At 38.0% G+C, this 21,598-nt stretch overlaps 1 pseudogene; it reads right to left on the reverse strand.

Moving 5' to 3' along the window:
- Nucleotides 1–478: 478 nt before the first annotated feature.
- LOC122050528 lies at nt 479–21,228 on the reverse strand (annotated as a pseudogene).
- Nucleotides 21,229–21,598: the final 370 nt, after the last annotated feature.

Below are 21,598 nucleotides of genomic sequence, written 5' to 3' on the forward strand. Positions count from 1 at the left end.
AATACTCTTGTTGTCTACTTTAATAAATGAGCAATTATATGCACATGGAAAAATCTCAAGGAAATGCTCAAGATAGACATATAAATTCATGACCAATCATTTCACTTTTTGTGGGTCATATCATATTATGTGTCTATCCTGGAATATTTCTCTGAGATTTTTTCTTTGTACATATTATTTTCCTTAATAAATTTAGTATGAACTTTAATTTTTAATATATCAATACAAAATACCAATTGTGTAATATACCAAATTCAATAGAACAAATGCATCCAACAACAATGAAGAACAAACACAATATTCTATTTTCATGCATTTACACAAGTACTACAAGATTAAGCCAGAGTTCTCTCAAGAGTGCAACAGGCCTTATTGTTTGCAATTCGATATGCATAGATCAAGATATGCAATGCCCATGCACAAGAATACATGATAGATCGTAACAGTAATTTACCAGAAACTAGATTGTGATCTACCTTCAGTCAAGCAACTCCGAAATAAGACTCTTCCTGAACCCATTGTTAGCCATCAGTTGCACGGCCATAAGCTTGTTAGGGAGCACGTTGTCCGTTTCATCCGTTCTAAGAAGGCATAGGCAGGTTGTCTCCTTGCATTCACATAGGCCTGGAACATAGTGAAGTATTGCTTCATTCTGCCGACATGGCAAATCTGCCTCAACCTGTGAAAATTTTTTTCGACATTATGGATATCGCCCCTTTTAGCATATTGATTCATCATGGTTATAAAAGACCCGTAGAAAGGTCTAATCTTGCTTTGATGAAAAGCCTCATTCAATACCGAGTCCGCTTTCTCCACCTCCCCAGATTCGACATAGAGTTTCACTAGCGAATCCCAATTGAAAGGACAATTTCGATATCTGCTTTCAGACATCCGATTAACCAGTTCCTTTCCTCTGGCCAACAGCTTGTTTGCGTAAACCATTAACATGGCACTATAGTACTTTAAAGAAAGCTTCCTGTTGGTGCAGCGGAGACCGACAAGAGGGGGATGAATTGTCTGCAAAATTAAACTATACCCTCCTCAAAGCTTTCAACTCAAAAATACAGCAACAATAAGTAAAATTAAGACGGAAAATAAAAGAGAAGACAGAAGTTTAACTTGGTTACAACCAAGACGGTTGTTAATCCAAGGCAGTCGAAGATTGCACTAGCAGAGTCTCCTTCACTGTAGGCGGAGAAGCCTTTTTACACACTTAGAACGCTCACTAGTTGCTAAGAATTGATTACAGAGTTGAGTTCTTAATTCATGTTTAATTCCTAGCTTCAGGGGTCTTTTTATAGCCCCTGGAAAGTCTACCTTGGAGGTCTAAGGTGCCTCCAACAGAGGTCCAAAGCGCCTCCAACCGAGTCTACGGATAAAACTCTATCCGCGCGCAAACGGTCACTTTTAACCAATTGAAAACACCTTCATCAAGCCTTGAAGGTGCCTTCAAGGTGAAAGCGCCTTCAAGCCATGATGAAGGCGCCTTGAGCAGATTTTCCAGCTCAGTTACTTCTTTGCTTCAACTTCCGAAGCTCCGTTCTTTTGGGTGATTCCGGCCAACCGAAATAGGGCTCATCCGAACCCAATTTCCGGCCTTCTCCTCGAGCAGCCTTCCTCCCCGGCTTAACGTCCCTCAAACGTCATGCACGTTCTTCTCGTCCACCGGTGTACTCTTCCGCAGCTCTCTCGTCCTTCGGACGCACCGAGCCCTTCAGCTCACTTCCCGTGTCGTCCTTCTCGCTAGCTGCTGTTAAAAGAAGAAGAGGGAGAGAGCGAGAGCAAGAAATAACATGAGAGCAATAAAATCTATTGTTCATTGATATTTGCCCTAAGGACAATACAATATATAGGGTTTAAACAAGTACTCGGTCAATTAACCAATTAACAAATAATAGAATAATTCTAAAAATTATTCTGAGAATTATAACAGAATTATTAGAATAATCCTAATACTTAATTTGAGTTGATTTGGTAATTTGACCCGGTTAATCTAGATAATTTCTCTTTTATCTCTATTACCCCCCGACAAACTTAACGGGAGATCTTTAACGTTGAGTTTGCTTGCTAACTTGTTGAAACGGTGTCTGGATAATGGCTTAGTAAATATATCAGCAATTTGATCTTCAGCAGAGATATAAGAGACAGATAATTGTTGAGTTGTCACACGCTCACGAACAAAATGAAAGTCAATTTCTACATGTTTTGTACGAGCATGGAAGACCGAATTTGCTGAGAGATATGTTGCTCCAATATTATCACACCAAATTTTTGGTGGAATATTTGATGCAAGATGAAGTTCAGAGAGAAGTGATTGAAGCCAAATAATCTCAAACGTTGTATTTGCTATAACTTTATATTCTGCCTCAGTGCTTGAACGAGATACCGTAGGTTGCTTTTTCGAATTCCATGAGATAAGATTTCGTCCAAGAAATATCGCATATCCACTAGTAGAGCGTCTATCTTCAGGAGAACTAGCCCAATCCGCATCACTATAAGCATGTAAATCTCGAGACGATTGGCGATGTAGAAGAAGACCATGTAGAATAGTACCTTTGAGATAACGAAGTATTCTTTTTACATTATCCCAATTTTGTTCAGTTGGAGCATGCATGAATTGACAAGCACGATTTACTGCAAAAGTAATATCAGGGCGTGTGATAGTGACATATTGTAAGGCTCCAACAATGCTTCGATAAATTTGTGGATCAGACAGAGCAGGAGAAGATGAAGATAGAGAGTTGTTTACAGCAAGTGGTGTAGAGACCGGACGTGCCCCATCCATTTTAGCTCTTTGAAAAAGTCCAGTAATGTATTTACTCTGAGAGAGAAGATAGTCATCCTCATGTGGAATAAGCTCAATGCCAAGAAAAAAACGAGCAAAGCCCAAATCTCAAGTAGGAAATTCTTGATTGAGTAGACTTAATAAAGTTGTGATACCCTTGTGATTATTACCGGTTATTAGAATGTCATCCACATAAATAAGAAAAAAATATCATAAATCCATCATTATTTTTGTAAAATAAAGACGAGTCAGTCTTCGATCCAGTAAATCCTTGAGTTTGTAACCAATTAGATAATCGATGAAACCATGCACGAGGAGCTTGTCGAAGACCGTATAATGATTTCTTAAGTTGACAAACATGAGATGGCAATTGTGGATGAATAAACCCAGGTGGTTGCTCCATAAAGACAGTTTCCTCAAGATGATCATGGAGAAACGCATTTGAAATGTCTAATTGTCGTACGGGCCAATTAGAACTAACAGCTATTGATAACAATAGTCTGACAGATGTAATTTTGATGACTGGGCTAAAAGTGTCATTGAAGTCAATACCTGGTTGTTGACTAAATCCTTTGGCTACGAGTCGAGCTTTATGTCGTTCAAGAGAATCATCAGCTCGATGCTTAAGACGAAATACCCATTTAGAGCCCACCACATTCATGGAGGGAGTACGCGGAACTAGGTTCCATGTTCCATTGCGAAGAAGTGCATCAAATTCTATAGTCATTGCATTACGCCAATTTGGATCCTTGTTTGCCTGTGTAAAACAAGTCGGTTCAATAGACTTTGAAGAAACCAATAAAGCTCGAGGAAGAGGATGTCGAGTTGTTATCTGAGGGCATCGTGCATATATGTCACTTAAGGGAAGCACGCGCCGAGGATGACCATCATACGAATCACTTGTTGACGAGGAAGAGGAACTAGTTTGACATGGTGATTCCGATGATGGACTTGTATTACTTGACGATCCAGAGCTAGAGAGTATATTATCCATAACTGGCGAGGCTTCCGAAATTGGACACGGAATAGGTTCCACAGCATTATTCCTCTCATCAGTATGCCCTGGTCTCAATGGAGTAGCCACTCGGGTCAATTCTGGTGATCTAGGAGAATTTGTAGAGAATTCTGGAGCAGACCCCAGGATGCCATCTCTTCTCACATTTCCAGTGTGTTTAATTGGATGAGCAACCTGTGGTAATTCAGACGGGATATTAGGTGGTGGTAAGAAGGTACCACTGCTTGAGGATGGAGTTGTTGTTGTGGCTAAAAAAGGAAACAGAGATTCATCAAAAATAACATGCCGAGATATATATATGCGCCCTGTCGGTATATGTAGACAACGGTACCCATGGTGCAAATTACTATAACCAAGGAAAACACACTGTTGAGAACGAGGATCAAGTTTATGTTTGGAGTAAGGTCGTAGCCATGGATAACATGCACAACTGAAGATACGTAAGAAGGTATAGTCAGGAGACTGATTATGGAGTTTTTCCATAGGACATTTATGGTGAAGCAATGGAGTAGGTAGACGATTAATAAGATAAACAGCAATTTGAACCGCATCATCCCAAAATTTGAGTGGAACTGATGCATGATTGAGAAGAGCTAAGGCAGTTTCGATTATATGACGATGTTTCCTTTCCGCAGAGCCATTTTGTTCGGGAGTGTGAGGACATGAGACTCGATGAAGAATGCCCAAAGAGCCCAGATAACGATGAAGCGCTTGATATTCTCCACCCCAATCAGAGTGTAGAGAAAGTATTTTTCGGTCAAAGAAACGTTCTACGTGTCTTTGGAATTGACAAAAGATATCAAAAAGATCAGATTTCCATTTCATGAAAAATATCCAAGTAAACTTGCTAAAGTCATCAATAAAAATCACATAATAAAGGAAACCTTGATTCGACAAAATAGGAGCAGGGCCCCAAACATCAGAGTGAATAAGTTCTAAAGAAAAACTAGACATATGAGAAGAAGAAACAAAGGGCAATTTATGACTTTTTGCTTTCAAACATGCTTCACAAGAATGAGATGAGGATGATAAAGATGTCGGTAGGCCAAACCGATTGATGATTCCTTGAACAAGACGTAGAGATGGATGACCAAGTCGTGCATGCCAGGAGGTTTTATTTGTGCGTTCTCCAACTAGAGCTTTGGCGGATGTAGGTTGAAGATATTAATGACCATCTCTAATTTCTCCTCTGAGCAGGGTGGTTTTGGTTGTGGGATCCTTCACAAGACAATAGTGAGGGTGAAATTCAAAAAACACATTATTATCAAGAGCAAATTGACGGACTAAAAGTAAATTTTTAGTGATAGAAGGAACATGAAGTGTATTGCGCATGGAAAAGAGTCGACCAGATGAATGAAAAAATATGTTTCCAAGGTGAGCAATTTGCAAACCTGAACCGTTGCCTACTTGTACAGTATCAGGACCATGATAGGAGGAGGCCTCTGTAAGAATGTCATAATCTGATGTAACATGATGAGTTGCTCCAGAATCTGGATGTCATCCTGAGACTGAAGAATTTGTCGTAGGTACATAAGGGTTGCTTGCAAGAGAAAATGCCCCTGGGTGATATGATGAAGTTGAGGTTGATACTTGAGATGTGGATGCAAAACCTCCAGTAAAATTTGGATCATATCTCTTATAACATTGATGAGCAAAGTGACCAATCTTGAAACAAATCTGACAACGTCCTCGTCCTCGGCCTTGACCTCATCCTTGTCCTCGACCTCGTCCTCGACCTTGTCCTCGTCCTTGTCCTTGTCCTCGACCTCCTTGATTTCCTTGGTGGATAGTACCATCAGTCTTGCATGCCATAAGAGCAATAGAATCTGAAACCCTTTGAGATTGTAATTGTAGAAGTATCTCATGTGAAGAAAGCAAGCCATGAAGGGTATCAAGTGACACTTGATCGATGTGACTAGTTATGCTAGGAATAAAGCTATCATATTGAGGCCCCAATCCTGCAAGAACATGTATTAATAAATCTGGATCTGAAATAGGATTGCCAATCGCAGCTAAATTATTGACAATGGTTCTCATTGATGGATTTGTCTCCTCGGTGCACCGATTGTAACTGCATGCGAAGTTGAAGAACACGTGCTTGAGACTGTGAAGGAAAGGTTCGAGCAAGAGCTTCCCATATTTGACGAGAGTTAACAAGCCCTACAATCGCAGGAGTATAGGCTCACTAATTGTTGAAATCAGCCATGTCATAATTAGTTGATCTTTCTTATTCCATATAGTATAGCCTGAATCATCTTCTTGCGGTTTAAGAGAAGTGCCATCAATAATTCCGAGTAAATCATGAACACGAAGTAGCGAAATAAATTGCATCTTCCAAAGCATATAATTATCATTGGTGAGTTTGATGGGTAAATAAGACATGACATTTAGGGGTAAGGAAGAGAATTGTGTCGCAAAATTTGTTTCTGTGGTGGAAGATGGAGAAGAAAGTTCTGACATTATAAAAGGAATGAGCTGTGTAATGCAAACTTATCTGTGGTGAAGAAGAGAACAAATATGCGTTGTGACCAATGTGAACAGTCGGAGCTTCTTGTGGCAGAAAACCAAGACAAGCAGCAAATAGATAGCTGGAGCTTCTCTTCTGGGATGGTGGATGATGGACACTCCAGAGATTGGCAGAAACTCCAGAGATCAACAGCTTGAGGAGGAGCGAAATCACATCACCTCTGGGATGTGGCTGTTGCTGGCTTGCTGGGATCCGCGGCGTTCGGCGATATGGTTCTTGGCGTGAACAGCACGCTGGATTGTTGTTGAAGAATAAAGGTGGCAGTAGCTTCTGTAATGGATTGCTGTTGAAAACCAAAAACGGCGGCAGCAGAAAAACAAAGGTGATGTGGCTGAAAAACAAAGGTGTAATGGATTGCTTTTGTGGAGAGAGAAAACAAAGGATAAGATTAAAAAAAAAAATTGGTTTTAGATCTCTGTTTGAGAGGAGGGAAAGAGATATGGCTCTGATACCATGTTAAAAGAAGAAGAGGGAGAGAGCGAGAGCAAGAAATAACATGAGAGCAATAAAATCTATTGTTCATTGATATTTGCCCTAAGGACAATACAATATATAGGGTTTAAACAAGTACTCGGTCAATTAACCAATTAACAAATAATAGAATAATTCTAAAAATTATTCTTAGAATTATTCTAATAATTATAACAGAATTATTAGAATAATCCTAATACTTAATTTGAGTTGATTTGGTAATTTGACCCGGTTAATCTAGATAATTTCTCTTTTATCTCTATTAGCTGCGTCTTCCGCTCGACTTCCTGTGCTCCTAAGCTCCTGCACACTCAGACACAGGGATCAATCACAAAGAAGGACTTAACCAACTTGGTTGATCACATCAAAACAACCACGGGGTCCAACAATCTCTCCCTTTTTGATGTGCATTAACCCAAGTTCAAGTTAGGGTAAAAATAGACAAACAGTAATTTAAAGAAAATTACTAAATTAACATGTTAAGCATAAGTTTGCAATAAATAAAATTGCAACCAGTTAATTAAGAGTTAAGCCGAATTTTTCAAAAATATTATTTTTCAAAAATATTTTAAAATTTTAAAAAATTCCCTCCCCCTGAACTTGCACTTTTCTCTCCTCCTTTGATCACAGCAAAAACGGGGTTATAGTTTTCCAAAAATATCTAAGTAAACTGAATTTTTAGAATTTTCCAAAAATATCTAAGCAACAATGAATTTTTTTTTTTGAGTTTTCCAGTAAAAAAAATTTCTATGTAAACTGAATTTTTAGAAATTTTCAAATAATTTCTAAGTCAAAATTAATTTTTAGAATTTTCCAAAAAATATTTGAAAACTTTCAAACCATTATTTAATTCTAGTTTTAATGTTTTTTCAGAAAGTTAATTAAACATTTTATTTCAATATTTTAGCTTCCAGGTCGTGACGAGGCACTAGGCCTTCTTGGTTATTGGAGCAATAACCACTTCCTTAGACAAAGCTTCATAAAGAAATTTTAACGTTTAATTTTTCTTCTAAAAGCCTTACAAAAATTTTAATCTAGCAAGGATTTTGGAATCCAGTATAGATTCCTTCCTACTGGGTTATTCAAAAATTTAGGGGGTACATAATTTCTGGGGACATTCCTAAGTTGTCCATGATGTTTTCTAATATACCAATTCAATTTTCCATAAATTCTTAATTTTGATTTTGGAAATTTATTTAAGCATGCATCATTATTCTTCAATTTCTCAATTTCAACTTTTAATTTTTCATTTTCTAATTTTAGATTATCATACATTTCTAGTGAGCATGCTTTTACTAGGTTCAATTTCAATTCAGCATTTTCTTTTTCTAATTTGAATAAATCTTTAGAAAGAGACTTAATAAATTGAAACGATTGAGTAGGGGTTAGATTACGTACCTGACTCGGTGATGCTCCCCCTTCATCGTCGCTTTCTTTGTCTGAAATTCCTCCCTCTTCATCTATGCTCATTTCTGAGCTTGACTCTTCTTCAAGCTGATGGTTAGCCATTAGTGCTAACCCAGAGAAGGCTTCGACGTCTGATTCAGAAGAAGACGAATATGACCAAGTGGCCTTCAGGTTCTTCTGCTTGGAGGATTCGGGTTTCTTGTACTTTGTCTTTTCCTTCTCTTTCTCCTTTTTCTTTAATTTTGGGCAGTCATCTTTGATGTACCCTTCTTCGTTGCAGTTGTAACAACGAACCGTTCTTTTTCTTTGCTGATGCCTCTATGTCTGAGACCTAAATTTATTAGAATTAAAAAAATTTATTGAAACGCTTTACCAGTAGTGTTGCTTCCTATTGGTCGATCGAGGCTTCGGAGTCAGAATCATTTGATATTGCCTTTAGGGCAATGTTCTGACTAGTCTTCACTACTCCACTGGGCTCTGCAACTCGAGATTCATGAAGTTTAAAAGTTGAAAATAAATTTTCTAAAGTGCTTACCTCGAAGTCCTTGGAGATGTAGTATGTATCTACTAAGGACGTCCATTCTAGAGTCCTAGGGAAGGTGTTGAGCGCGTACCGGATCGAGTCTCGGTTCGATACTTCTTCTCCAAGATTGTTTAGTTGAGTTATTAGCTCCTTAATCCTTGCTTGGAGTTGCGCTATCTTCTCGTCGTTGTTCATCCGAAGGTTCGTTAACTGGGTCCGGAGGATGTCGCGTCTTGCTAGCTTAGCTTCTGAGGTACCTTTGTGAAGCTCTAGGAATTTATCCCAGAGGTTTTTAGCGGAATTGTAGCTCCCGATCCGACTTACCTCCTAGGGCGCCAACACGCTGAGTAGGTGGAATTCCGCCTTTCCGTTGGCCATGAATTCGGCCTGCTCCTTCTTTGTCCAGTTGAGTTCTTCTTTCCCTTTTGGAACTGCATAGCCATATTTCATGATTAAACAAATATCAAATTCTGTCTTGAAAAATACCTCCATCCGGTGTTTCCACGTCGCGAAGTCTCTGTCGAACTTCGGAGGATGAATATTCGCTCCGGCCATCGTCTTGATCATTGTGCTTCATTCGACGGTTAGTCCTTCTGAGGCGGTCTGGCTCTGATACCAATTGTTGGTGCAGCGGAGGCCGACAAGAGGGGGGTGAATTGCCTACAAAATTAAACTATACCCTCCTCAAACCTTTCAACTCAAAAATACAGCAACAATAAGTAAAATTAAGACGGAAAATAAAAGAGGAGACAGAAGTTTAACTTGGTTACAACCAAGATGGTTTTTAATTCGAGGCAGTCGAAGATCGCACTAGCAGAGTCTCCTTCACTGTAGGTGGAGAAGCCTTTTTACATATTTAGAACGCTCACTAGTTGCTAAGAATTGATTACAAAGTTGAGCTCTTAATTCATGTTTAATTCCTAGCTTCAGGGGCCTTTTTATAGCCCCTAGAAAGTCAATCTCAGAGGTCCAAGGCGCCTCCAACAGAGGTCCAAGGTGCCTCCAACCGAGTCAGGGGATAAAACTCTATTCGTGCACAAACGGTCACTTTTAACCAGTTGAAGGTGCCTTCATCAAGCCTTGAAAGCGCCTTCAAGGTGAAGGCACCTTCAAGCCATGATGAAGGCGTCTTGAGCAGATTTTCCAGCTCAGTTACTTCTTTGCTTCAACTTCCGAAGCTCCGTTCTTTTGGGTGATTCCGGCCAACCAAAATAGGGCTCACCCGAACCCAATTTCCGACCTTCTCCTCGAGCAGCCTTCCTCCCCCGGCTTAACACCCCTCGAACGTCGCACACGTTCCTCTCACCCACCGGTGTACTCTTCCGCAACTCTCTCGTCCTTCGGACGCACGGAGCCCGTCGGCTCCTTTCCCGTACCGTCCTTCTCGCTAGATGCGTCTTCCGTCCGACTTCCTGCACTCCTGAGCTTCTGCACACTCAGACACAGGGATCAAACACAAAGCAGGACCTAACCAACTTGGTTGATCACATCAAAATAACCACGGGGTCCAACACTTCCAAGTCTCGATCATCTTCTCAAAGACTTCCTCCATCTTTTTGATTTGCCCAAGCTTACCCCAAGCCTCTATTGCAGCTAAGCACTCACCCAAATAAGGTTTCATGTTGTTAGATTATATATATTTATTTGTTTATAACTTTAGGGTCATTTTGGTCATTTTCCCTTTATATTTAGAGTTTAAGGTTTCTTAACTAAACTATATAAAGACCTTATACTCTGTATTTCCAATTATCAATTTTGGATTCAATAATATAGCTAGTTTTTCTTTTTTTCTTAATTTCTATATGGTATCAGAGCAAGGTTTTCTTTCTCTGACCTAATTTTTTCTGTCGTCCCCTGTTATACTTACTGTTGCCCCACTGTCGTCTCCTCCTGTTGCTACCGATTTCGGCGCCGATGCCTTGTCCTGCCAATTTCGACGCCGACGACCTGCTTTGTCGATTTCGGCGCCAACGTTCTTTTCTGCTGATTTCGATGCCGACGCTCTTTTCTACCGATTTCAACATCAACGTCCTATGTTGCTGATTTCGACATTGATGCTCTTTTTTGTCGATTTTGGTACCGACATCCTGTGTTACCAATTTTGGTATTGATGTCATTTTCTACTAATTTCAACACTGACGCTCAGTGTTGTCGATTTCTACGTTTGACATCCTTTTCTATCTCAAATTCTCTGTGAGACCATGGGTCATCCTGACACTAGTTTTTACGGATCGTACAGATGTGTATCCTTACGTTTGGTTATTCTAAGCATTATTCGTCTATCATCATGCCTGGTCATACAGATGCTTCATGGAAATCTGATCCATATATGTTGGAGCAGTTTTAATAGTTCCTTGCTTCACAGGCCTCTGTCATGTCAGCTTCCTCTCATATAGGTTTGTCATCATCTGGTATTTTAGGTATATCTTCATCCTTATAGATCTTGGGCTTTGGTGCTTCCCATCATATGTCATCTAATTTATCATCTTTTGTTTCTTTTTCTCCCCGTTTATCTATATTTATTGTGATTGTTGATAGTATTCCTATGTCATTAGGAGGTGTCGGTTCAATTGTTACATCTTATTTTTCTCTTACTGATGTTTATTATATTCCGAGTCTTACTTTAAATCTTGTTTCTGTTAGTCAATTATGTGAGTCTGGATACCTAGTCTCTTTTTCTTCATCCAATTGTTATGTTCAGGACCCGCAATCTCAGAGGTTGATTGGGACAGGTCGTAAGCAAGGTGTTGATCCCTTGGAGGCCGATTAGAGGGGGTGAATAGTCTGCAAAATAAATGAACCATTCTCGATCTTTTATAGCTTAATTAAATAAAACACTTGCATAAAAAGAATTAAGAATTTAAATAAAGAAAAGAGGCACAATGAATTTACTTGGTTACAACCGGGGAGGTTGTTAATCCAAGGAAGAAAAAGCTCGGTAATATCTCCTTTGGGCGGAGAAACCTTTTACAATAGTCAAAGCTCCTAACACAAAACTAAACAGAAAATGAAGCGACTAAAAGTGTTGTTGCTTGTTTTTCAGGTGTTTCTAACTTCTGGGACCATATATGTATTTATAGCTCTGGTCGGGATGCCTGGAAGGGTTCTAGGCGCCTAGAGGGGTTCCAGACGTCTGGAGGGGGAAAAAATTTTATCCCCGTTGCAACGGATTACGTTTGACGTGATCCAGATAAAAATCCTGGTCCAGACGTCCGGAGTCCGGCGAGTTCGCGCGCCTGGAGTCCGGCGAGTCTAGGCGCTCGGAGTCCGATGAGTCCGGCCGCCCGGACTAAGAAAGTCAACAACCTATTGACTTTCGGGGTCGGTCTTCTACTCCGGTTCCACTCACCTTGGCCCGAGTCTTCCGCTTCGGCTCCACTTGGGTGATCTCGACCTTCTGAAATAAGGCTCACCCGAACCCAACTTCCGGCTTTCAAGCAAGCTTCCGCTTTGGCTTCTCGTCCCTCGGAAACTTCGTGCGCCTCCTTCTCGAACGCCCGCATACTCTTTCACAGCACCTCATCCCTCGAACGCACCGAGCCCATTAGCACTCTCCCGTGTCGTTCTTCTCGCTATCTGTGTCTTTTGCTCAACTTCCTACGCTCCTAAGCTCCTGCACACTTAGACGCAGCGTTAAACACCAACAGGACCAAACCTGACTTGGTTGATCACATCAGAACCACTTTGAGGTACCAACAATCTCCTCCTTTTTCATATGATCAAATCCAAGTTAAGTTAGTGTAAACAAACAACAGTTATAATTAAAAAAATTTGTAAGTACAAAAAAAAATTGAAATTTAAAATACTACCCTCTCCCTAGACTTAATTTTTATTACTCCCCTTTTGATCACATTAAAAATGGACAACCAAAAAACATTTCACTTAACAATGATAAAAAGTCTAAGGGTTATTTAACAATGGTAAAAATTTTGACTTAATATAAAATTTTATAAGTGTAAGAAAATTTTGAGATAGAAAAATTTCCCAAAACAATAATTTTCAAAATTAACTCTATGAAAAAAAACTTTAAAATTTTCTAATTGATGAAATTATTAATTTCTAAAGTGAATTTTTGCCAAACATTTAAAGCATGATAATTAAATATTTAGCAGTTAATCAATTAAATACTTATTTCAATAGTTGGCTTCCAAACTGTGGTGAGACACTATGCCTTCTTAGTTATTGGAGCAACAACCACTTTCTAAATAAAGCCTCTTAAATAAATTAAATATTTAATTTTCTCTCTGAAAGTACTAAGTCCAATTTTTAATTTATGAAAGATTTTGGAACCTAATATAGGTTCCTTCCAATTGGGTTAATCAAAAATTTCTTAGAAATATATTTTGTTGACAGTTTTATGATTTGACCCTTATGATATCTAAGATACCAGCTTAGTCTATTATAATTTTGAGTTTGTTGAACATTTAAGCAAGTATGATGTTTCAAATTTTCTATTTCTTTACTTAATTTTTTATTTTCTAATTTCAACTTATCAAAATCTTCTAATCGACAAGAAATTACTAAAGTTGATTTTAATATTTTCTTTTCTTTTTCTAACATACAATAATTCTTTGATAATAATTTAACAAACTTAAATAACTTGTCAGGGGGAAGAGACTGTACTTGACTTACCTCATTGATCTCGCAATCCGAAACTCCCTCTGAAGTGCAACTTTCTTCCGATGTCGCCCTCCCTTCATCAAGGCTCTCGATGCTCATTTCGGACGAGCTTGCTTCATCTTTATCTTCTTGGTGACTTGGTACTAGTGCAAGTCCGGCGATTGCTTCGATCTCTAATTCGGACGACGTTTCATCCCACGTTGCTTTTAGGTTCTTATACTTGTTCGTTTAGGCTAGCTTCTTGCGCTCTTGTCCTTATTCTTCAATTTAGATCAGTTGTTTTTTACGTGTCATTCTTCATCGCAGTGGTAGCATCTTATCCTTCTTTTTCTTCTACCCTGCACTTGATTAAATTGCTTATATTTAAATAATTTTTTAAATTTACTTACCATCAGTGTCGTTTCGTCGTCATCGAGAGAAGATTCCGTATCTCGTTCGTCCATTTTTTGCCTTAAAGGCAATGTTGTGCTTCGACTCCTTCGAATCTGTACATCTTGTTTCATAGACTTCAAAAGTTGAAAATAATTCTTCTAAAATAACAAATTATAGATCCTTAGAGATATAATATACATCTACTAATGATGCCCATTCTATATTTCTAAGGAATGCATTAAGCGCGTGCCTTAGTGAATCTCGATTGCTTACTTTTTTTCTCGAGATTCGTGAGTCCGGTGATGAGCTCCTTGATCCTTGAGTGAAGGTGTGCAACAGTTTCACTTTCCTCTAATTGAAGGTTGCTGATCTGGTTACGAAGTAGATCTCATCTCACGAGTTTCACCTCCGAAGTTCCTTCGTGTAGTTTTAGGAATTTCTCCAAGAGCTCCTTGGCAGACCCGTAAACTCCGATCTGATTAACTTCTTGTGGCAATAAGACACTCAGCAGATGAAATTCGGCTTTTCCATTTGCCACGAAGTCAGCTTGCTCCTTCTTCATCCATTGGTATTTTTCTTTCCCTTCGGGTGCAATAAAGCGAAATTCCATTATTAAAAGTAAATCAAAATTTGTCATAAAAAATACATCCATTCTTTTCTTCCAACTCATGAATTCCCCCTCGAACTTTGGTGGGTAGATGCTCGATTCGACCATCTCGAGTGCTTCGTTTGGCGGTTAGTCCTCCTGAACCTGTTGGGCTCTGATACCACTTGTTGGTCCCTTAGAAGTCGACTAGAGAGGGGGTGAATAACTTACAAAATAAACGAACCTTTCTTGATCTTTTATAGCTTAATTAAATAAAACACTTGCATAAAAAGAATTAAGAATTTAAATAAAGAAAAGAGGCACAATAAATTTACTTTGTTACAACCAGAGAGGTTAATCGAAGGAAGAAAAAGCTTAGTAATATCTCCTTCGGGTGGAGAAGCCTCTTACAGTAGTCAAAGCTCACTAACACAAAGCTAAACAGAAAATGAAGCGACTATAAGTGTTGTTTCTCATTTTTTTAGCTGTTTTCTGGCTTCTGGAATCAGGACTATATTTATAGCCTTGGTCGGGACGCCTGGAAGGGTTCTAGGCGCTTGAAAGGAGATACAAATTTATCCCTGTCGTAATGGATCGCGTTTGACGTGATCTAGATAAAAATCCTGGTCCGGGCGCCCGGAGTCAGGCGACTCCAGGCGCCCGGACCAAGAAAGTCAACAACATGTTGACTTTCGGTCCCGATCTTCTACTCCGGTTCCGCTCGCCTTGGTTTGGGTCTTCCGCTCTGGCTCAGACTCTACTTGGGTGATCTCGGCCTTCCGGAATAGGGCTCACCTGAACCCAACTTCAGCCCTTCAAGCAAGCTTCTGCTCCGGTTTCTCGTCCCTCGGAAACACCTTGCATCTCCTTCTCATCCGCCTGTGCACTCTTCTGCAACATATCATCCCTCGAATGTACCAAGCCTATTAGCTCTCTCCCATGCAGTCTTTCTCGCTAGCTGTGTTTTTACTCGACTCCCTATACTCCTAAGCTCCTACACACTTAGGCATAGGGTTAAACACTAATAGGACATAACCTGACTTAGTTGATCACATCAAATCCACCTTGGGATACCAATACAAGGAGGACTCTATATTTTAGATTAACTCAAAGTACAGAAGTTGTAGCTTCGAGTGTGGATTTATCATCTTTTCATCTGAATCGTTCATCTTCTGATTTTTATTTGTGTCACTCTCATTTAGGTCATGTTTCAACATCTCTTTTATAGTTTTTAGCTTCTACAGAAGTATTAGGACCTTTAAAAAGTTTTGATATTTCTGATTGTAGTGGTTGTAAACTTTACCATTTTCTAAAAGTCATTCTTTTTCTTCTGCTCCATTTGATCATATCCATTCTGATATGTGGGGACCCTCTCCTATTCCTGCAAAAGAGGGGGTCAAGGTATTATGTTTCATTTATTGATGATTGCACTCATTACACTTGAGTCTATCTTATGAAACACAGGTCTGATTATCTTAGAATGTTTAACAATTTCAGAGCTTTTATGAAAACTCAAGATTCTAGTGTCATAAAGTAGTTTCGTTGTGATTTGGGGGGTGAATAATATACTTTAAATTATTTTTCACAATTACTTGCTTCTGATGGTACTATTCATCAAACCTCTTGTCCAAATACTCTTGAACAAAATGGTGTGGCTGAACGAAAACATAGGCATCTTGTTGAAACAACCCATTCATCTTTATTGTCTGCCAGTATTCCTAGTACCTTTTGGGGGAAAGCAATCCTTACAACTTTTCACGTGATTATTAGAATTCCAACCTTACACAATTTAGGCTTGTCACTTTTTGAAAAATTGTATGGCATGCTCCTCTCTATTCCTCTTTGCGTGTTTTTTTGTTATGCTTGCTTTGTCCTTCTTCCACATGTCGAGGATAATAAATTAATCTCTTGGTCTGCTCTTTGTGTCTTTTGGGATTATGGTGTTACTCAAAAAAGATATCGTTGTTTTGATTCTGTTAGTCAAAAATTATATGTCTCTCCTCATGTTGTGTTTCTTGAGCATATTCCATTCTTTTCTATTCCAGCTAATTCGCATAATATGACAAAGTCAAATCTACTTTGTATTGATCTTTTCAATACTAACACTGAGAAAGTTTCACCCACAGCTCTTACTAGTAGCTCAACTGAATCTGGTACTTTGGTTCCTGAGATATCTGCTCCACAAGCTCCTCCTTCTGCTACTACCCAATCATCTCCTGAGATTACGGATGATCATTCTCTCCACAGTTGTCAATCCACTCGCATTCGTAAGTCTACTAAACTATCAAATTTTGCTTACTCTTGTTATTTTCATTCTTTTGCTTTATTTGATGCATCTATTCATTGTCTTTTTAAGTCTGTATCATATAAAGAAGCTGTTTGTAACCCACTTTGGCAGAGTATTATGACTGAGGAACTAATTGCTTTACATCAAACTCATACATGAGATTTGCTTTCATTGCCACCAAGAAAATACACTATTGGTTCTTGTTGGGTATAAAAGATCAAAACTAAATTTGATGGATCTATCGAGCGATATAAAGCTCATCTCGTCGCTAAAGGTTATTCTCAGGAGTATAACATGGATTATGAGAAAACATTTGCTCCTGTTGCAAAAATGTCGACTGTTCGTACTCTTATTGTTGTTGCTTCTGTTCGTCGATGGAGAATATCTTAGATGGATGTCAAGAATACATTTCTAAATAGTGCTCTTAATGAAGAAGTTTATACGACACCTCCTCCTGGTATTTCACACCAACCTGGTGAAGTTTGCAGGCTTCATAAAACGCTTTAGGTCTCAAATAAGCAGCTCGTGCTTGGTTTGAGAAGTTCTTTACAGTAATTACTTCACTTGGTTTTCATCCTAGCAATCATGATTCAACATTGTTTGTTAAATGTACGAGTACAGGTCGTATTCTTTTATTATTATATGTTGATGACATGATTATTACTGATAATGATTCTGATGGAATTGCTTTCCTAAAGTCTGAGTTGGCTCGTCGTTTTGCTATAAAAGACTTGGATATACTACGCTACTTTTGGGTCATTGAGGTTGTTTATACCTCGAATGGTTATCTTTTATCCCAGTCAAAGTATATATCTGATATGTTTGAGCGTGCTCGTCTTACTGATAATAGAGTTGTTGATACTCCTATTGAGACTAATGCTTGATATTCTCCATCTGATGGCTCACCTTTGTCGGATCCTAGTTTGTACATAACTATTGTTGGAAGCTTGGTTTATCTCACTGTAACTCGTCCAAATATTGCGTATGCTGTTCATATGGTTAGTCGATTTGTCGCTGTACCAACTACAGTTTATTGGGATGTTGTTCTTTATATTCTCAGGTATCTTCGGGGCACTCAATTTCAAAGCATTTTATTTCCATCTACTTAATCTCTTGAACTACGTGCATACTTTGATATAGATTGGGCTAATGATTATACGGATTGTAAATCTACCACTCGCTTCTACGTTTTTCTTGGTGATTCCCTTATTTCTTGGAAGAGTAAGAAGCAATATGTTATTTCTAGATCTTTCACAGAAGTTGAGTATCGTGTCATGACCTAAACTACTTGTAAGATAGTTTAGTTCATAGTTTGTAGAATCGCGATCCTACGTAGAATCGATTTAGAGTCAAGATCGGATCGGTCAGAATCGGATCGTAGAATCGTACGATACTACCAAAAACCCTTATTTAATATAAATATATAACTAATTTTGTATATATATGCAATCATTTACATTCAACACCTTAGATACATTACTACATGTATAAATTTAAATTAACTTGTAATTTAACTATCATTCTCGAATAGTGATAATATTTATATTTTCATATCATAAAATGAAAGAATATAAAATTTCTATTAACACAATAATAATAACACATTCATTATCAAAAAAATTTTCTTGGTTTATAAGATAATTCAATTTAAAGACCAACAAAACACCTAACGTATATAACAGAAGCTATTGAATTCTTTGATTCAAATATGAACGCCGGAAATAATCTTTTAAAGACTGATTGATGTCACACAATACTAGACAATAGGCATCCAAAAACTCATCATTTTGGGAAAAAGAAATGACAGAATCTTATTGATAAAAAACTAACTCAAAAATAATTAAACATATGTTTAAATAATTTAAAACTCTAATAAGATGAAAAAAATAATAAAAAAAGATAAAATCTTCTAGACATCCAAAAAAAGATTTAAATGATATTTTTTGAGTTTGAAATAGGGTGATTAAGGATAAACTTTGAAATTTATTAAAGATCTCTAAACGAGCTTTGATTTGATATATTATAAGCCCCATGGTTCAATCCGAGTCAAAAGTTATGACCTCTCAAAACTTCCACCGATCGTGCTTTGATTCTGTTCTGATCCTACCGATTCTATTCCGATCCTACTGATCCTGCTGCGATCCTACTATAAAAATCAATTTTGCACGATTCTAGATCAATTTTAGGTTTCTGGATTGTAGGATCATACGATCCTACGATCCAGATCGCAGAATCGTACGATCCTACGATCCGGATAGCTATTTTACAAACTATGGTTTAGTTGTGTTGGTTACTTGCAGATATGAATTTTTTTTTATCAACCTACTCTGTTATATTGTGATAATTAGAGTGCTATTCAAATTACACGTAATTCAATTTTTTATGAGCGGACGAATATATTGAAATTGATTGTCACGCTATTCGTCAGCATCTTTAGATTAACACCATCACATTGTCTTTTGTTCCTTCAAAATTACATATTACTAATATGTTTATCAAGTCACATTCTGCTTCATGCTTTTATTTCTTATCTGACAAGCTCTCAATGCTTCTAGCTATAACATCATAAGTTTGAGGGAGATGTTAAATTATATATATTTATTTATTTATAAATTTTAGGTCAATTTTTCTTTCCTTTTTATATTTAGAATTTAGAATTTTTATACTATGTATTTTCAATTATCAATTTTAGAATATGATTAATTTTTCTTCTTCTTAATTTATACACGTATCTCACACTTTCCATATTCTCACAACGACGTCTGCTTTGCCCAAGGCAGCATAGAGGGAGAAGAACTTTGCAAAGGTAGCGATTCTCCTGGACGCCATCGCCTTCTATCTCTTTTACGCTTTCGCTTTTTCCTTCAAACCAGCGAGTATGTAAGCTTTTGCAACCGAGTTCTTGATCAGCAAATCAGGTTCCACACCTTCAGATTTCATTGTCTCCAGAATTTGCTCCATACCCGATATGTCATGGAATTTGCCTTTGACATTGACTAGCATCTTATAAGTGAAGCTCGTAGGTTTTATATTTTCCTTTTCTATCATCAAGAGTACATCAGCAATCTTTCTACGGTCTACCCGTTTGTAGAGCAGCAACAACTGGTTACAAGCAAAAGGTGTGATTGGAAGACCAAGATCTCTGATTTGACGTTGACAACAGCAACACAATTAACCAACAAATTCTGTAAACCACCTCACTCCTGAACGATTCTGGGATGTTTTTTTTTTGATGTACTCTTCAGCCTCTAGTAGACCATTAACCTTTGCGTTCAAATCCAAATGAGATGCGTAGTCCCGCTCCACAAGTTCAATTTTATTTCTAGCTTCCAGCCATTCAACAAACTGCAAATGTCAACAAAAAAAAAGTCCAAACTTTTAGACCATAAAAAAAATCTAAAAGAAAAATATAAGTAAAAACATGATGAAAGAATGTCAAACCAAAAAAGCAAAGTCATATCCTGAAGAAGATGGTATACGTAAACATTTCCATTTATTTCATTTCATGCACAAAACCAATATTCCAAAGAATTAAAACTCATATCCTGAAGATTTACAAATGTCAAACTACAATTAGAAAACACAGAGCAAGAATAAACATCGACATAAATCAACCAAGAGTTGTTATGGAAAATGAATGATAATTTGATTCAGCACATAAATTTAAAAGGCGACATTTGACTGTGCAACATGAATTTAATGGATTAACACTTGACACAATAAAGATTACATTCTGTCCAGGCACAGCAGGCAATTAGCCTTTGAAACAATACAGATTTTAACATTAATTGATTCTTTTGCTCATGCCCAATGTGTTTAAATTAGATATTAGTATAATTAGGCATGTGTTAAAGTTAAGTAATGGATACTACAAAAGTAAGAGAAATAAAGAGGAAGAGAATTTTGAAGATAATGATTCAGTACGAGGAATAAAACTAACAAAGAAAACCAAATATAAAAAAACTATGAATTGCAGGCCCCAAGCAAAATCTAAGACAGGAGGTTTTTGTATGGTATGGGCATATGCAATCAGATAACTAGAAAGAGAAAGCCCTGGTCCACTTTGTTAACAGTGAATGTTCCTAAAAGTGAAGTTTTATCTTCCATTTGTATAACAGAGGTCAAAATTCATTTTTGAAACATCAAAATTTCAGATAAATACTAGGGTAAAGATACAATCACCTGCAGTGCCCTTGAGTAGAGTAACCGCTTCCTCATATTAAGCATAGCAATAGATATTTCACCTCTTCCAAGAGGTTTCCCTTCCTCAACATACTTATCAAGTGCACTTGTTAATGAATTTCTTGGAGTTTCAATTATTAACTCGAAAATAGGAGAATGTGAGAGCCTCAACCGCTCCTTTTTTGCCCCAGCTTCATTTGCTTCAACATCTACCAAGTCAAGTGAACTATCTGCAGCTTCTTAGGATAACTCCCCTTTGGAAATGAGCTCTTCATCATCTTCTTTTCCTGAACCATACACCCAATCAGCAGATTCCAGTGGTATCTCCAGGTCAGAAAACCCATCTTCTAGATCGTCTTCCTTACCACCTGAATTTGCTCCAGCCTGAGAAGATAAATATCGACTCCAGAGGACGGGTTTCAGAGAAATAGACCCCCGTCTATATGACTTCATTTGAATGGAGCTACTACTTATATTAGAGCCTTCTGAGTAAAGGTGCTCTCCATGTTTTAAACTACCACTGCTTACATATGTTGTACTCAAGGTAGGGGTATGAGAACAATCAACGCAGTGCTCTTGTAACCCTAAGATTGTTTTGATGTAATCAAACAAGTTAAGTTAGGTCCTATTTGGTTTAACCCTTGTGTCTAAATGTGTAGGAGCTTAAGAGCACAGGAAGTCGAGCGTAAGATGCGGCTAGCGAGAAGGACGGCACGGGAGAGAACCGACGGGCTCGGTGCGTCCGAGGGACGAGGTGCTGCGGAAGAGTACACCGGTGGACGAGAAGAACGTACGCAACGTTCGAAGGACGAGAAATTGGAGA

Source organism: Zingiber officinale, chromosome 3A (assembly GCF_018446385.1).
Source record: "Zingiber officinale cultivar Zhangliang chromosome 3A, Zo_v1.1, whole genome shotgun sequence".
Taxonomy (NCBI): domain Eukaryota; kingdom Viridiplantae; phylum Streptophyta; class Magnoliopsida; order Zingiberales; family Zingiberaceae; genus Zingiber; species Zingiber officinale.